We start from the raw sequence: 13,358 nt of genomic DNA, 5'->3' as shown, positions 1-13,358 counted from the left end.
GTACATTACAGTATGCAGATTTAATGAATAATGCACATTACTAATTATATAAAATATATAGTACTGTACAAGCTACATAGCAGTTGCTTGACCATTTCATTTGATTATAACAGGTAAGACATTATACAGATGATTAATATAATTGTTACACTGGGCAGGTGTCAGTACTGTTTCCCAAAACTTTAGTATGCCATCTGATAGTTCTTTTTTTGTTTTTGGTTTCAAATCAGACTGATGAACCTCTTCAACTGGGCAAACCAACCAATTCAATGGAATACATGTCTGGTGACCTACAGGACAGTACAATACTTTAATAAAAAGTTTACTAGAATAATTACTGTACATACTTTATTGTACAATAAAGAGTGAATACAGTAGGACAATACTCACTCTGGTGGTGTGCGTTGCCAATTTATACCTCCCTCTTCCATGAATTTTGCTGAGGCAGAGTGTTTAGGATCATTATCCTGGAATAATAGGTGTCCTGATGGATAGCGTTTTCTCACATATGCACCATAAAGCCATCCACTATTTGTTCTTGGAAGAAAGTCTTATCCATGATATCTAAAGACATGAGAAATTTTGGTCAGGAACAAGTGCACACTGTACTATTGTACAGGACTGTAAATATTGCATTATACATTTTTTACAACAAACATTACTGTACATTCAAAAATTAAGATAGGTCCTACACCACAATAAGATATAGCTCCCCATACATGGAGCTTTAATGGATGCTTGGGAAGAGGTTTAATTGAGAGATGTGCCAGGTGCCGGAAGTGCAGTCTTGAGAACCTCTCCAGAGAAACTGAAGTTTCATCTGTGAAAATATCATTAAAATTGTCATCACTCTCTATCCACCGTCATGCTTGTTCAACTCTCTTTTCTTTATTAACATCCATTATCATGGGATGTATCCTGTGGAATAAAAAACATATTATTAGTTTACTGTCCCGTAATTCAGTGCATTATTAAGGACAGTTTATTGAATAAAATAGTGCATTGTAGAGTGCATTTGTGGGTTATTGTACAACACTATTTTACCTTGTAGGGCCAAAAGTCCATTCCAGTTCCTTATGCATCCATTTGATGCTGGAACAGGAGATGTCCAGGTCACATTCTTTTTGTAGAATACGTTTTATTTGTAAAGCTGTATGTTCATCATCCTCACAAATTAATTGGTGCACAATCTGTTTGACGCTCCTACGGTATAACACATACAGTACATATAGAAATTATTACACAGTTACAGTCTGTTGAGATTGGAACACAGTACAGTAGCAATCTAGTAACATTTAAAAAAGGTTGATGTAATGTCCCTACCATGTGCTCAGCATTCTCTCAAATGCATGATAGCGCACAGTCTGTAAACTGACTACAACTCCACTCTCTTTTAGCCAGGCCTGAATCTGTCATGTTGTTTTGTGTTCGTTGTTTGCAATTATCTTGCTCATGGATTTGCTGATCTTTGTCAGCATGTTTGACGACAGGGACTGTAGAGAGAACAAGATAAATACAGTGACTGAGTATTGTGAAAGGGACAGCATGCTTTCACATGAAGTTGATGTGGAGCAGCAGGTTTGGTCAGAGTTGGAGCAATAAACAGCATGGTAATGAGATCCAGTCCAGGTTTTCCTGGGATCACTTGTAAACCACAAGAAAGGCTAAATAGCAGCACCTGTCACCTGTCTTTAAACTTGTGTTAGTGCAAATCCACAATGATCCTGATGGTGAAGTAGTCGCCCAGGTTATAGGCCCAGGGATGACTAGTGTTAGGGATCCTGGATCTGAGGGTCCACTAAAAGAACTGTATTGCTGTATGGAAGATTCTGTGTACCTGCTGTAACATCATGCCTGTGAATACTGCACTGACCTGTATATCTGCCTGTGGTAAGAAAATAAACTTCTGTTGGATTTTACTCTGATCTATTTGATTCTTGCCACATTTGGCACCCAAACAGGGACCTTGCTGGATACTACTACGCAGCAAGAGCCTGGATACAGTGACCGGATCCACCCACAGTGGAAGTGAGACCGAGGCACAGTGGATTCCCATCCAAAAGGAAGTGTCTTTACAGGACTTTGGCCAAGACCAACAGAATGCTGGGAATTTGATAAATGCATATGAAAATGTTGTAGAAGTAAATGGTAAAGTAATCATGGCTTTACCAACAGAAGGTGTACTATACTTTGTTATTTGTTACATTGTGTAACATATTTGCAGGGTAAGAAAGTAGGCCAATTGGTGGTTCCACAGAAACACTAGCAGCTGGTGTTGAGGGTGGCTCATACACACCTGTGGGGTGGCCATTTAGGGGAGGAGAAAACTCTCCAGCATTTTCAGTTAAGATTCTTTTGGCCAGTAAGAAAATATTGTCAGGAATGTCCAGTGTGTCAGAAGATAACACCCCGCCCAGGGTTTCGGGCACCCTTGGTTCCCCTCCCTGTAATTTCTGTACCTTTTGAGAGAATTGGTATGGAAAAATCTGCTCGTGGGCATCAATACATTATTGGTAGTAGATTATGCCACCCGGAGGTCATACCACTACGTCATATGAAATCTAGCACTATTGCCTGGGAGTTATTGATGCTATTTACCTCTCTGAGAATACCAAAAAAGGTCCTTATGGATCAAGACACCCATCTAAATTAATGAAGTTTTGTGCTGACTGTTAAGGGTATATAGGATTACCACCTCAGTTTATCACCCACAAACAGATGGCCTAGTAAACTCTTTAACCAGATCCTTAAACAGATGGTAAAGAGGGCGGTGTAACAAGAAAAGCAAGATTGGCCTTATTTGATGTTTGCAGTTCGAGAGGTGCCCCAATCCTCCATCTGGTTCAGTCCCTTAGAACTCCTCTATCAGAGGCAACCTAGAGGGATTTTAGATGTGTTAAAGATCCTAATATCATTCAGTTTGTGTCTGAATTGTATGGCCGGTTAAGGCAGACTACTGAACGAACATATGGACAGAGCTCAACAGCATCAGAAACGCAATTACGACATTACCAGTAGACTGGTCTTTCAAACCGGGAGACAAGGTACAGTACTCATGCTTGTGCCTACTACTGAAAGCAAATTGTATGCTCAATGGCGAGGACCTTATGAGATCATAGATGCAATGGGACCTGTAAACTACAGGGTACGACAAAAGGGTAGAAGAAAGGTGGCACAAATTTACCATGTAAATTTATTAAAACCTTGGAAAGAAAGTGCCAGTCAGCCCTCTTGGTGGCAAAGAAAATTGAGGTCTCCCTCAGTCTTAGCCAAAAATAGGAAGTGGTGAGCTTAGTAGCACGAAACCAAGATGTATTCTCTGCTATTCTGGGAAAAACCCAAATTATACAGCATGATATTGTTTCTCCTCCTGGGGTGATAAACTCCTCCCGGGGTGATAATAAAGCAGAGACCCTATTGCATACATGAGGCAAAATGGGCAGCAGTTAAACGAGAGGTGGAAAATATGCTGCACTTAGGGATCATACAGGAGTCAAACAGTGAATGGAATAACCCCATTGTCTTAGTGCCTAAGCCTTCAGGGGCATTAAGATTCTGCAATGACTTTCGCAAGTTAAATAAAGTTTCTCAGTTTGATTCCTACCCTATGCCCCGGGTTGACGAGCTAAAAGCCAGTATCTAACCACTGATAAATAAAATATATATATATTTTTTTTAATATTTTTTTTTTATTGTATTATTTCTTATGTTTAACATTACACTTTGGTTCTTTATACTTTGGTATTATTATAGAAGATCTAGAAATAGAAATAATTATATGTTTATATGGGAACTTGTGTATTTACAGTATATTTATGTTTTATACTTATTTAGTTATCAGTATTAGTAACACGCCAAACAATAGTACTTTTGTAGTAATTTGATTGACATGGATTGACTGTACCAGATTCTCTGTATGTAGCAGGATATTACTAGTATATGTGTGTATATATATATATATATATATATATATATATATATATATATATTAATTGGGAAAGTAGACCTCTCTCTATTTAGTTTATATCATTTAGGATTTGGATTGAGATCAGTTAAACAAAAAAACTCCAACCTGCACCTGCCAGCTATCATGATTGACAGGTGCACACCTACAGGTGATTTACTAGTGAGCAAGGGTTTAAAAAGCCATTCATTGCACATTCACCTATTCTGCCTTCTTGAAGAAGCTACTATATGAAGTGAAACGCGGATTACAGAAAGGATCAATTACTGTGTGCACTAGCAAAGCTGACTACTCATTCAGATTTCAGTATCTGTTACGCTGTCTGTCTACTAGCCGTGGCGCAGCAGAGCGGAGAACACAAGCGCGGCTGCATCATTTCATTTAATCTCTCTGGAGAGAGCAACCTCACTGCCGGACATCCCACTGCCTCACTGATTGCAGTCCTCACAGCGGAGCTTTGGCTGTGTCCCACGACCGCCGAAGCGGCCAGTCCTCCCGGTACACGTGTGTAACCACTCCGCACACTCCTTGGCACTCTCCAGCTGCGTACCGGCCTCTCACCAACAGGCTGGCACCGCATCCTTCTCTGGAGCAACATACCATCATTGCCTTGGGGTGAGCTTTGATATGTGAGCTATTTAATATAGGACAATCCATATGCTATCCGGATAATTTGCTTTATTAACTTTTATATACTTACTGCAATTTATTTTTACCATCAACCATATACGGATCCATTTAATATTTTGGTCTATCCCAACCAGGCTATCTCCTTGGAGCTTTACATCTTGCCAGATATTTGGGAATAGATATTTAAACACATTTTTTCTTTATTGATATTTTTGTATCAATGTTTACAGCTATGTGATACATGAGTTGCTACAATATATCGATTGGCAACACACATATCCTGGTGCAGAGTGTCTATATATTAATTTAATACATTTTTATATGTTGATATTATTGCTTTCATTGATATCCAGTACTGTATTAATTACATTTATAATAAACGTTTTATGCAATTTCATTTATATCATGGTTTATATGTGATACTAGTGCCATTCCACCTTCTTCCATTTTCTACAGTACTCATGCTTGTGCCTACTACTGAAAGCAAATTGTATGCTCAATGGCGAGGACCTTATTAGATCATAGATGCGGTGGGACCTGTAAACTACAGGGTACGACAAGAGGGTAGAAGAAAGGTGGCACAAATTTACCATGTAAATTTATTAAAACCTTGGAAAGAAAGTGCCAGTCAGCCCTCTTGGTGGCAAAGAAAATTGAGGTCTCCCTCAGTCTTAGCCAAAAATAGGAAGTGGTGAGCTTAGTAGCACGAAACCAAGATGTATTCTCTGCTATTCTGGGAAAAACCCAAATTATACAGCATGATATTGTTTCTCCTCCTGGGGTGATAAACTCCTCCTGGGGTGATAATAAAGCAGAGACCCTATTGCATACCTGAGGCAAAATGGGCAGCAGTTAAACAAGAGGTGGAAAAGATGCTGCACTTAGGGATCATACAGGAGTCAAACAGTGAATGGAATAACCCCATTGTCTTAGTGCCTAAGCCTTCAGGGGCATTAAGATTCTGCAATGACTTTCGCAAGTTAAATAAAGTTTCTCAGTTTGATTCCTACCGTATGCCCCGGGTTGACAAGCTAATAGCCAGTATCTAACCACTCTTGATTTGACAAAAGGGTATTGCCATATTCCTTTGACTAAAGCTGCTAAAGGAAAAACTGCCTTCTCTACCCCAGAAGGCTTGTTCCAGTACAAAATGCTGCCTTTTGGTATGCATGGGGCCCCAGCAACCTTCCAGAGGGCTATGAATAAGTTGCTTCGGCCCCACAGGGAGTATGCAGCTGCATATTTAGAAGACATCATCATCTTTAGCTCTGAGAGTCACACCTTCTAAGGGTAGAAGCAGTGTTACAGTCTTTACATTACCTGGCCAAAACCCAAATGTAAATCACAACACAACATTCCTTGGTCTGGTCAGTTACTACCACAAATTCATACGTGATTTTGCCACTAGGGCAGCTCCACTGACTTAGTGCCTTAAAAGACATTCCCCAGACCAGATAATATGGTCTAAGCCAGCAGAGACTGGTTGGCAAGATTTCAGACGAGCCTTGTGTGTAGAGCCTGTTTTGCAAGCTCCTGACTGTAAGAAGCAGTTTGTGTTGCAGACTGATGCCTCTGGGACATGCTTAGGAGGTAGATGGGGATGAGAAACCTATACTTTATCTTAGCCAGAAATTGCTGCCAAACAACACAAGTACTCAACTGTGGAACAGGAGTGCTTGGCGATTAAGTGGGCTGTAGAGTCACTAAAATATTATCTGTTGGGGTGAGAATTCTGGCTAGTCATAGATCATGCTCCCTTACAGTGGATGCACACAAATTTACAGCCATTCAAATTTGAGGTACTGCATCGACCAGGGAAACAGCACCTCAATGCTGATGCTCTTTCCAGTTTGTGGGTCCCGAACCTCCGAGCAACCGTATGGTGAAGCTAGGGGAGGAAGAGGGGGAAAATGGTAGAGGAGCGCGCATCGCTGGCCATTTCCAACATTATAGTGCATGATTTTGTGCACGATTAAAGAGCGATTGAACGATTACGATGTTGTAATCGTTCAATCGCTCATTAAAATTGCCTAATGGATACGCGTCTTTAGTACATACATATGTGGCTAGGGACATGGACATAGCACAAACATGTAAATAAAATATACTGGGCTAGCATGGGACACAGCAGTAAAAGTTTATGCACGAGAGGGAAAAAATGGCCGCTGACCATTGAATCAGGCCACCTCATAGTCGCACTATAAGCGGCGGCATGCAGGGCATGTCAATTTACACTGCTTTATGAGACTCGATACACAAATATGCGTCTAGGGGCATGGACATTGTAGCAGCATGGAAAAGAGATACTGGGCTAGCATGGGATATAGAAGTATAGGCCGAAGCATGAGAGGGACAAAATGGCTGCCAATCATTGAATCAGGCCACGAGGGGGCTGGACCTTATGGAGCGATCGGCGGTGAGCAGGGCATAAAAAGAGAAGGTGCTGCTTTATGAGACTAGATACAAAAATATGAGTCTAGGGGCATGGACATTGTAGCAGCATGGGACAAAGATACTGGGCTAGCACGGGACATAGCAGTATAGGCCGAAGCATGAGACAAAATGGCACCCGACCGTTGAAACAGGTCGCGAGGCGGCCGGACCTTATGGAGCAATCGGCGGCGAGCAGGGCATACAAAGTGAAGGTGCTGCTTTATGAGACTAGATACACAAATATGAGTCTAGGGGCATGGACGTTGTAGCAGCACGGAAAACCGAGATACTGGGAACAAACAGCACTGGGCTCAGCCGAGCCAGTCCTGGTTTTGGATATACAGGGGACAAAAAGCGTAGGGGTCCCCTGTATATCCATAACCAGCACCAAGCTCTTTCTAGCAGAGGAGTAATGCCACAACCAGGGGAACACTTTCACCGGGTCTAGGGCACCCCAGGCCTGCGCTGATAGCCTGGGGCTATCCCCGGCAACTCCTGGGTTGATTATGTAAAATATGGTGCAAACGAAAGAAGTAAAAATATTGCCTTTTGCAGTAGAACTACGGGAACCAGCAAGACTCCCCCGCATGCTAGTACTTGGAGAATCACAAGTACCAGCATGCAGGGCATTACGGGCGCACTGGTACGTACCTGTACATGTAGTTCACCTGCAAAAGAAATATTACAATAAACACAGGACACACACACCGTGATAGTAAAATGTTATTAATGCATACATGCACAGTGACACTCACCTACAGTACTTTAGGTGCGTTTGAGTTTCTGAACCCCAACACCTGTGGGTGCGTCTGACCAGTCTAAGCCCTTGACGCTGTGAGTGCGTCTGAAACCTGACACTCCAGCCCACCGTGTGCAGTCTCCATCACAGGCCCCCTCCTCTCAGTCCGGTGGCCAGCGCTGCACTGATAGACTCTGGGCACTACAGTGTGCCAAGAGTCTATAGCGCAATGAGCGTTTTTGCAGCGGTGATACCAGCGCAGATGTGGGACTCCGGAGAGATAAGTATATTATAGCTACAAGGTGTGCGGTGCGGTCCCCCCCTGGACCTAGGGGCCCCTGTGCACTGCACATCCTGCACCCATTATAAATACACCAATGCTTGAGCAACTGCACCACATAACTGTATTGGTGTGACATTGCAGGGTGCAGTTGAGTTGTTGAGCAATGTAGTGCCTTCAATACGCTACTGCAACATTATTGAACAGGAGATCATGTGGTCTTATTGAAAACTGAGGTTGCATTTGAGTCCCTGAACCCCAGCACCTGTGGGTGTGTCTGACACGTCTAAGCTCCTGACACTGAGAGTGCGTCTGACACCCGACACTCGAGCCCCTGCTCCCCATAACTGTATTGGTGTGTCATTGCAGGGTGCAGGGGAGTTGTTGAGCAATGTAGTGCCTTCAATACACTATTGCAACATTATTGAACAGGAGATCATGTGGTCTTATTGAAAACTGAGGTTGCATTTGAGTCCCTGAACCCCAACACCTGTGGGTGTGTCTGAAACTTGATTAGTATGGATGGATCCACCACTGTACTTTATGGATGGAATGAATCTAAAGTAATCATGATTACAAAATAATATTGGGCTGTGGTGAGATTTGAACCCTGGACGACTCTACCACTAGGCCTAGAAGGATTTCACATCCATCTAGTGAATCCTTGTGCACTCCACCCACCCGCTGCTGTTAGGGGGGGCGCAGTAAGGGAAGCATAATTATAATGATAGTAATAAATGTGGTGTCCTTTCTAAATATTATACTAGTACATGTAAACACAGTAACCGAGCAGTTACCCGAATATTAAATCATCCCGTCTCATTGAAAGCTGTGCATGCGACCCGTCTGAGTCTGAGACAAATATATTAAAACATATATATTTTTTAAAAGTACATGACTCACACAGATACTGTACTGTAATGATTTTAAACTTTATTCCCTACAGCCCTGATTCCATTACGAAAACGCTGTACTATAGTGTACCGAATCACAGGTTCTGTCAGTCAATCACCAGGCAGTGATACAGAAAATGCAATGGATATCAGAAGCATGTTTAGGAAAAGTGACACCTGGTGGACAAAAACTTGTATTACACACTATGACTTTTTCCAGCGCTATTGTATGTTCCGTTGCAATTAATACTGAAAGGCGTACCATGTGGAACGAGATGCAGGGAGTGCTACATGGCATATGGTGCAACAAACTAGCTGGGCCCATCTGTAATATACTTAAACACATGAAAATATACATTATAAATAAAAGGGCAGATAGCTGTCATTAGAGCTGGATTAAAGGGGGGCTCAGGTGGCCGCCCTGGCCAGAGTTGCTCTGACCTAGCTCTGGATGCTGATGTCCCCCCTTCCGTGACTGGGACCTTCCCCTGCGCCACTGGCTGAGGCTGCTGCAGAGACACTGGAGACACAAGGGGCAGGGCTGAGGCAGCTACAGAGACAAAAGGGGTGAGTTGAGACCATGGAGATACATGGGGCAGGGCTGAGGCTGCTGCAGAGACAAAGGGGGAGGACAGAGCCTGCTGAAGAGACATAGACCCTCATTCAGACCCACTCGCGAGCGGCTGTCCGCTCGCAAGTGGGTCGATGGTCCCCACTGCGCATGCGCACGACGGAGGGAGCTCCGTCGTGCGCATGCGCGAGACCCGACGAGAGAAGGACTTTCCTTCGCTCGGAGTGTCTCATCAAAGGGGGCGTGCTGTCGATGGTGACTGACAGCACGCCCCCTTTGGTGGGCGTGCCGGGGACGTGCCTGCCAGACGGAGGCGTTCCTACCGTCTGAAGCCGGCCCCACTGACATCACTAGTGATGTCAGTGGGAGTGATTTTGGCTCTGATAGAGCCAAAATCACTCCTGGCCTTGTGGTTAAAAAACCCAACCGCAGGCTTTTGCTCGCAGTTTCGATGGTCGCGATGGTCAAGACCATCGCGACCATCATTCTGCACGCTCGTATATGCTGTGGGTGGTGACCCACAGCTATACGAGCGTCCAGGAGGACGCTCCATATTAATGGAGGTGGGCCCCGATTCAGAGCGAGCGCTCTGGTCAGAGCGTCCGGCTCTGAATCAGGGCCATAGTGGGGAGGGCTGAGGTTGCTGTAGAGACTTAGGGCGTGGCTGCTGCAGAAACTCAGGGGGTGAGCTGAGGCTTTGGATAGACACTGGAAGCAGAGCTTAGGCTGCTGCAGAGACACAGGGGTTGAGCTGAGACTAAGTAGCGGGGAGGGATGGGGCCCCCCAAAAAAATTAGTGTACTGGGTCCAAAGATTTTTGTTGCCAGCCCTGCTGCTGTCTGGGGATGATTCGGTTTGTCTCCAGCCTCTGCCACCATCAGACTGATTATGAGCAGAATTGGTCCCCATGCTGCCCGATAGGAGATTCCAGAGTCTGTAGGACCTGCGCTGCTACCTCATGGAGGTGCAGGTGGAGAAGGCACATACACAGTGGGCACAGCCAGGGGGGCGCTGATACACTGCCAACGAAAACATAATGTATATTTCAAAAGTTCTTACAGTGTGAAGTTCCTGCTAACTGGAAATTTACCTTGTCTTTGGTCAAGACATCAACATATAGCATTTGCAAAAAATAAAATAAATAAATTGGTGACTAGAATGGAAAATCAAAACGGTTTTGGAAAAAATGTTCCTTTCAAAACAATAGCATCTATGGGAGATTTATGTGACCTGCTGTTATCCTTAGATGAAGCAAACAAGCTTGCTTGCAGAGATAATTGCTTCATTGTACCAATTATATTCTTGTTGGAACAATTGTTAAACTATAATCAGCAAGAAAATGGTAAACAGAGCAATGGTCTTTAACCCTCTGAAACAAATATTGACAAATGTGTACATTGTTATATCATATGACATCGCGGAGAACGGCCCAGTGATGAGGATGGGTAGATATGTACTGACACAGGCAAGAACAAAACAATTACTGTGAAGATGACGAAATCCAAAATAAGATAATTCTTTGGTGGTAAGTAAGCAGCAGTCATTGTATGGGCTATGTTTCTGTGTGATAAATATAAAAAAGGGATGCGCCCAATATCCCGACCACGAGGATTCTGGCGTTCAGAATGCCGGCACCAAAATCCCGACACCCGTGACTGGGACCTTCCCCTGCGCCACTGGCTGAGGCTGCTGCAGAGACACTGCTGCAGAGACACTGGAATCCCGAAGGTAAATAGCGAGGTTAGGGGGAGGGTTTGTGTTAGGCACTAGGGGGTGGGTTAGGGTAAGGCACTAAGGGGGGAGAGTTAGGTTTAGGGTGCAGGGAGTGGGAGGTTAGGTTTAAGCACTAGGGGGAGGTTAGGTTCAGACACCAGGAGAAAAAGACAGTAATGTTCTGGAAATATTTTAATTGCCCTGAATTGTTGTGTTATCAGTGGCGGTTCTAGGGGCAGGCTAACAGGGCCATCGCCCGGAGCGCCGGCCCCTAGAGGGTGCCACTGAGTCCCCAGATGGAAAAAAAAAATCCCATAAAAAAAAAAAATCCCATAAGAAAAAAAAAAAAAAACAGCGCCGGTCCCCCCCGCGTTGCCGGGCGCCCACTGATATTTGTTATTGCAGCGGCAGGCGGGGCATGTCTATAAGGGGCATTACTACTGGGGGCATGTCTATAAGGGGGCATTGCTACTGGGGGCATGTCTATAAAGGGGCATTACTACTGGGGGCATGTCTATAAGGGGACATTACTATTGGGGGCATGTCTATAAGGGCGCATTACTACTGGGGGCATGTCTATAAGGAGGCATTTCTATAAGGGGCATTACTACTGGGGGCATGTCTATAAGGGGGCATTACTATTGGGGGCATTACTACTGGGGCACTACTAATGTGGGCACTACTATAGGGGGCACTACTATTGGGGGCATTACCAATGGGGGCACTACTATAGGGGACTTTTCGAATGGGGGCATTAACACTGGGCACTACTGATAAGGGCACTGCATGGGGGGCACCACTACCGGTCCCATTGTGTAAGGGGCACCACTGCTGTGAGCATTCTATAAGGGGTACCACTACTGTGGGCATTGTATTAGGGGCACTACTCCTGTGGGCATTGTATTAGGGGCACTACTACTCAGTACTGTGGGCATTATTTGGGCATTGTGTAAAAGGGGCACCACTGTGTGTTATAACATGAATAAGGGACTAATGTGTGGCATAATTTGAATTGGGGATACTGTATTATAAAGGGAATTACTGTGTGTGGCACAATGTATTATACAGGGCATTACTGCGTGTGGCATAATGTGTTTATAAAGGGCATTACTGCATGTGGCATAATGTGTTTATAAAGGGCATTACTGTGTAAGGCGCATTACTGCACATGGCAATTATTCGCCACGAAGGGAGAGCTTGAGGGAAGCCCAGCACCTTCACAAGTGCTGGGCACGCCCCACAGTGTGATGAATTGGGGGTGTTCCGCAAGGACACGCCCCCTTTCCGGAAGCGCGTGTGCTTTCAGCACGTGCAGAGGAACGTCATCTAAAAAAAGTTTTATTTTTATTTTTATGGGGGGGTGCAACTGTGAACTTTCGCCCTGAGCTCCACAATGTCTAGAACCAGCCCTGTGTGCTGTATATATTATTGTACGACCTAAAAAGTGGGTAATGGTATTTGCTAACGAAAAAAGATGGCTACATGGGGTAGTTCAAACCTTACTTGCTGCTAGGGATAGGGCTTTCAAATCAAATGACATTGATGCATACAGTATAGGACTGCGATGCTAAATTTACAAAGAGGGATAAGAAATGCTTAAAGAGAATATTCAGATAAATTTAAACAGGTTTGAAAGCATCAAAGATTCAAGGTTTACGTAGAATGGTATACCGGATATTACAGATTACTGAGCCAATAGGACTATTTCAGGTACAGTATACAGCAGAGCTGTAACACCGACTCTTAGTGCCCTGTGCCAGCCCTGCCCTTTTTACGCATGACGTCCTCATGTCGCGCTTAAGAGAGTAGGGGCACAAGCACCCGGAACTGCAGCAGTGCCCGGACAATCTTCTAAATGCTCCAGGCAGCTGTAATTACGGGAGGGTGCCTACCTGTAGCATTCAAAGGATGCTACAGACAGCACTGTCGCTGTGATACCAGCTACAGGGTGCCTTTCCTTGATTTCATCAGGACAAATGTTTTCCTTTGTTTTCTTTACCCTAGCAAAGTGTCGTGGGAATTTTAAGTCTGGGGACAAAACAAACCAAACATACGTATTTTCAGCACTGTTATCTGCCAATCCATGTAACCCATTATAACACCATCAAATATGAATTATTAGAAAAAATGTTTAC

The 13,358-nt window shown here is 44.1% G+C and overlaps 1 pseudogene; it reads right to left on the bottom strand.

The window, feature by feature from the left end:
- Window positions 1–386: 386 nt before the first annotated feature.
- On the bottom strand, window positions 387–1,478 carry LOC148477064 (uncharacterized; annotated as a pseudogene).
- Window positions 1,479–13,358: the final 11,880 nt, after the last annotated feature.

The sequence above is a fragment of the Taudactylus pleione genome, unplaced genomic scaffold, assembly GCF_031769625.1.
Source record: "Taudactylus pleione unplaced genomic scaffold, aTauple2 ptg000755l, whole genome shotgun sequence".
Lineage (NCBI taxonomy): Eukaryota > Metazoa > Chordata > Amphibia > Anura > Myobatrachidae > Taudactylus > Taudactylus pleione.
The sequence above is the reverse complement of the archived record's forward strand: the minus strand, read 5'-3'. Positions and strand labels throughout refer to the sequence as shown.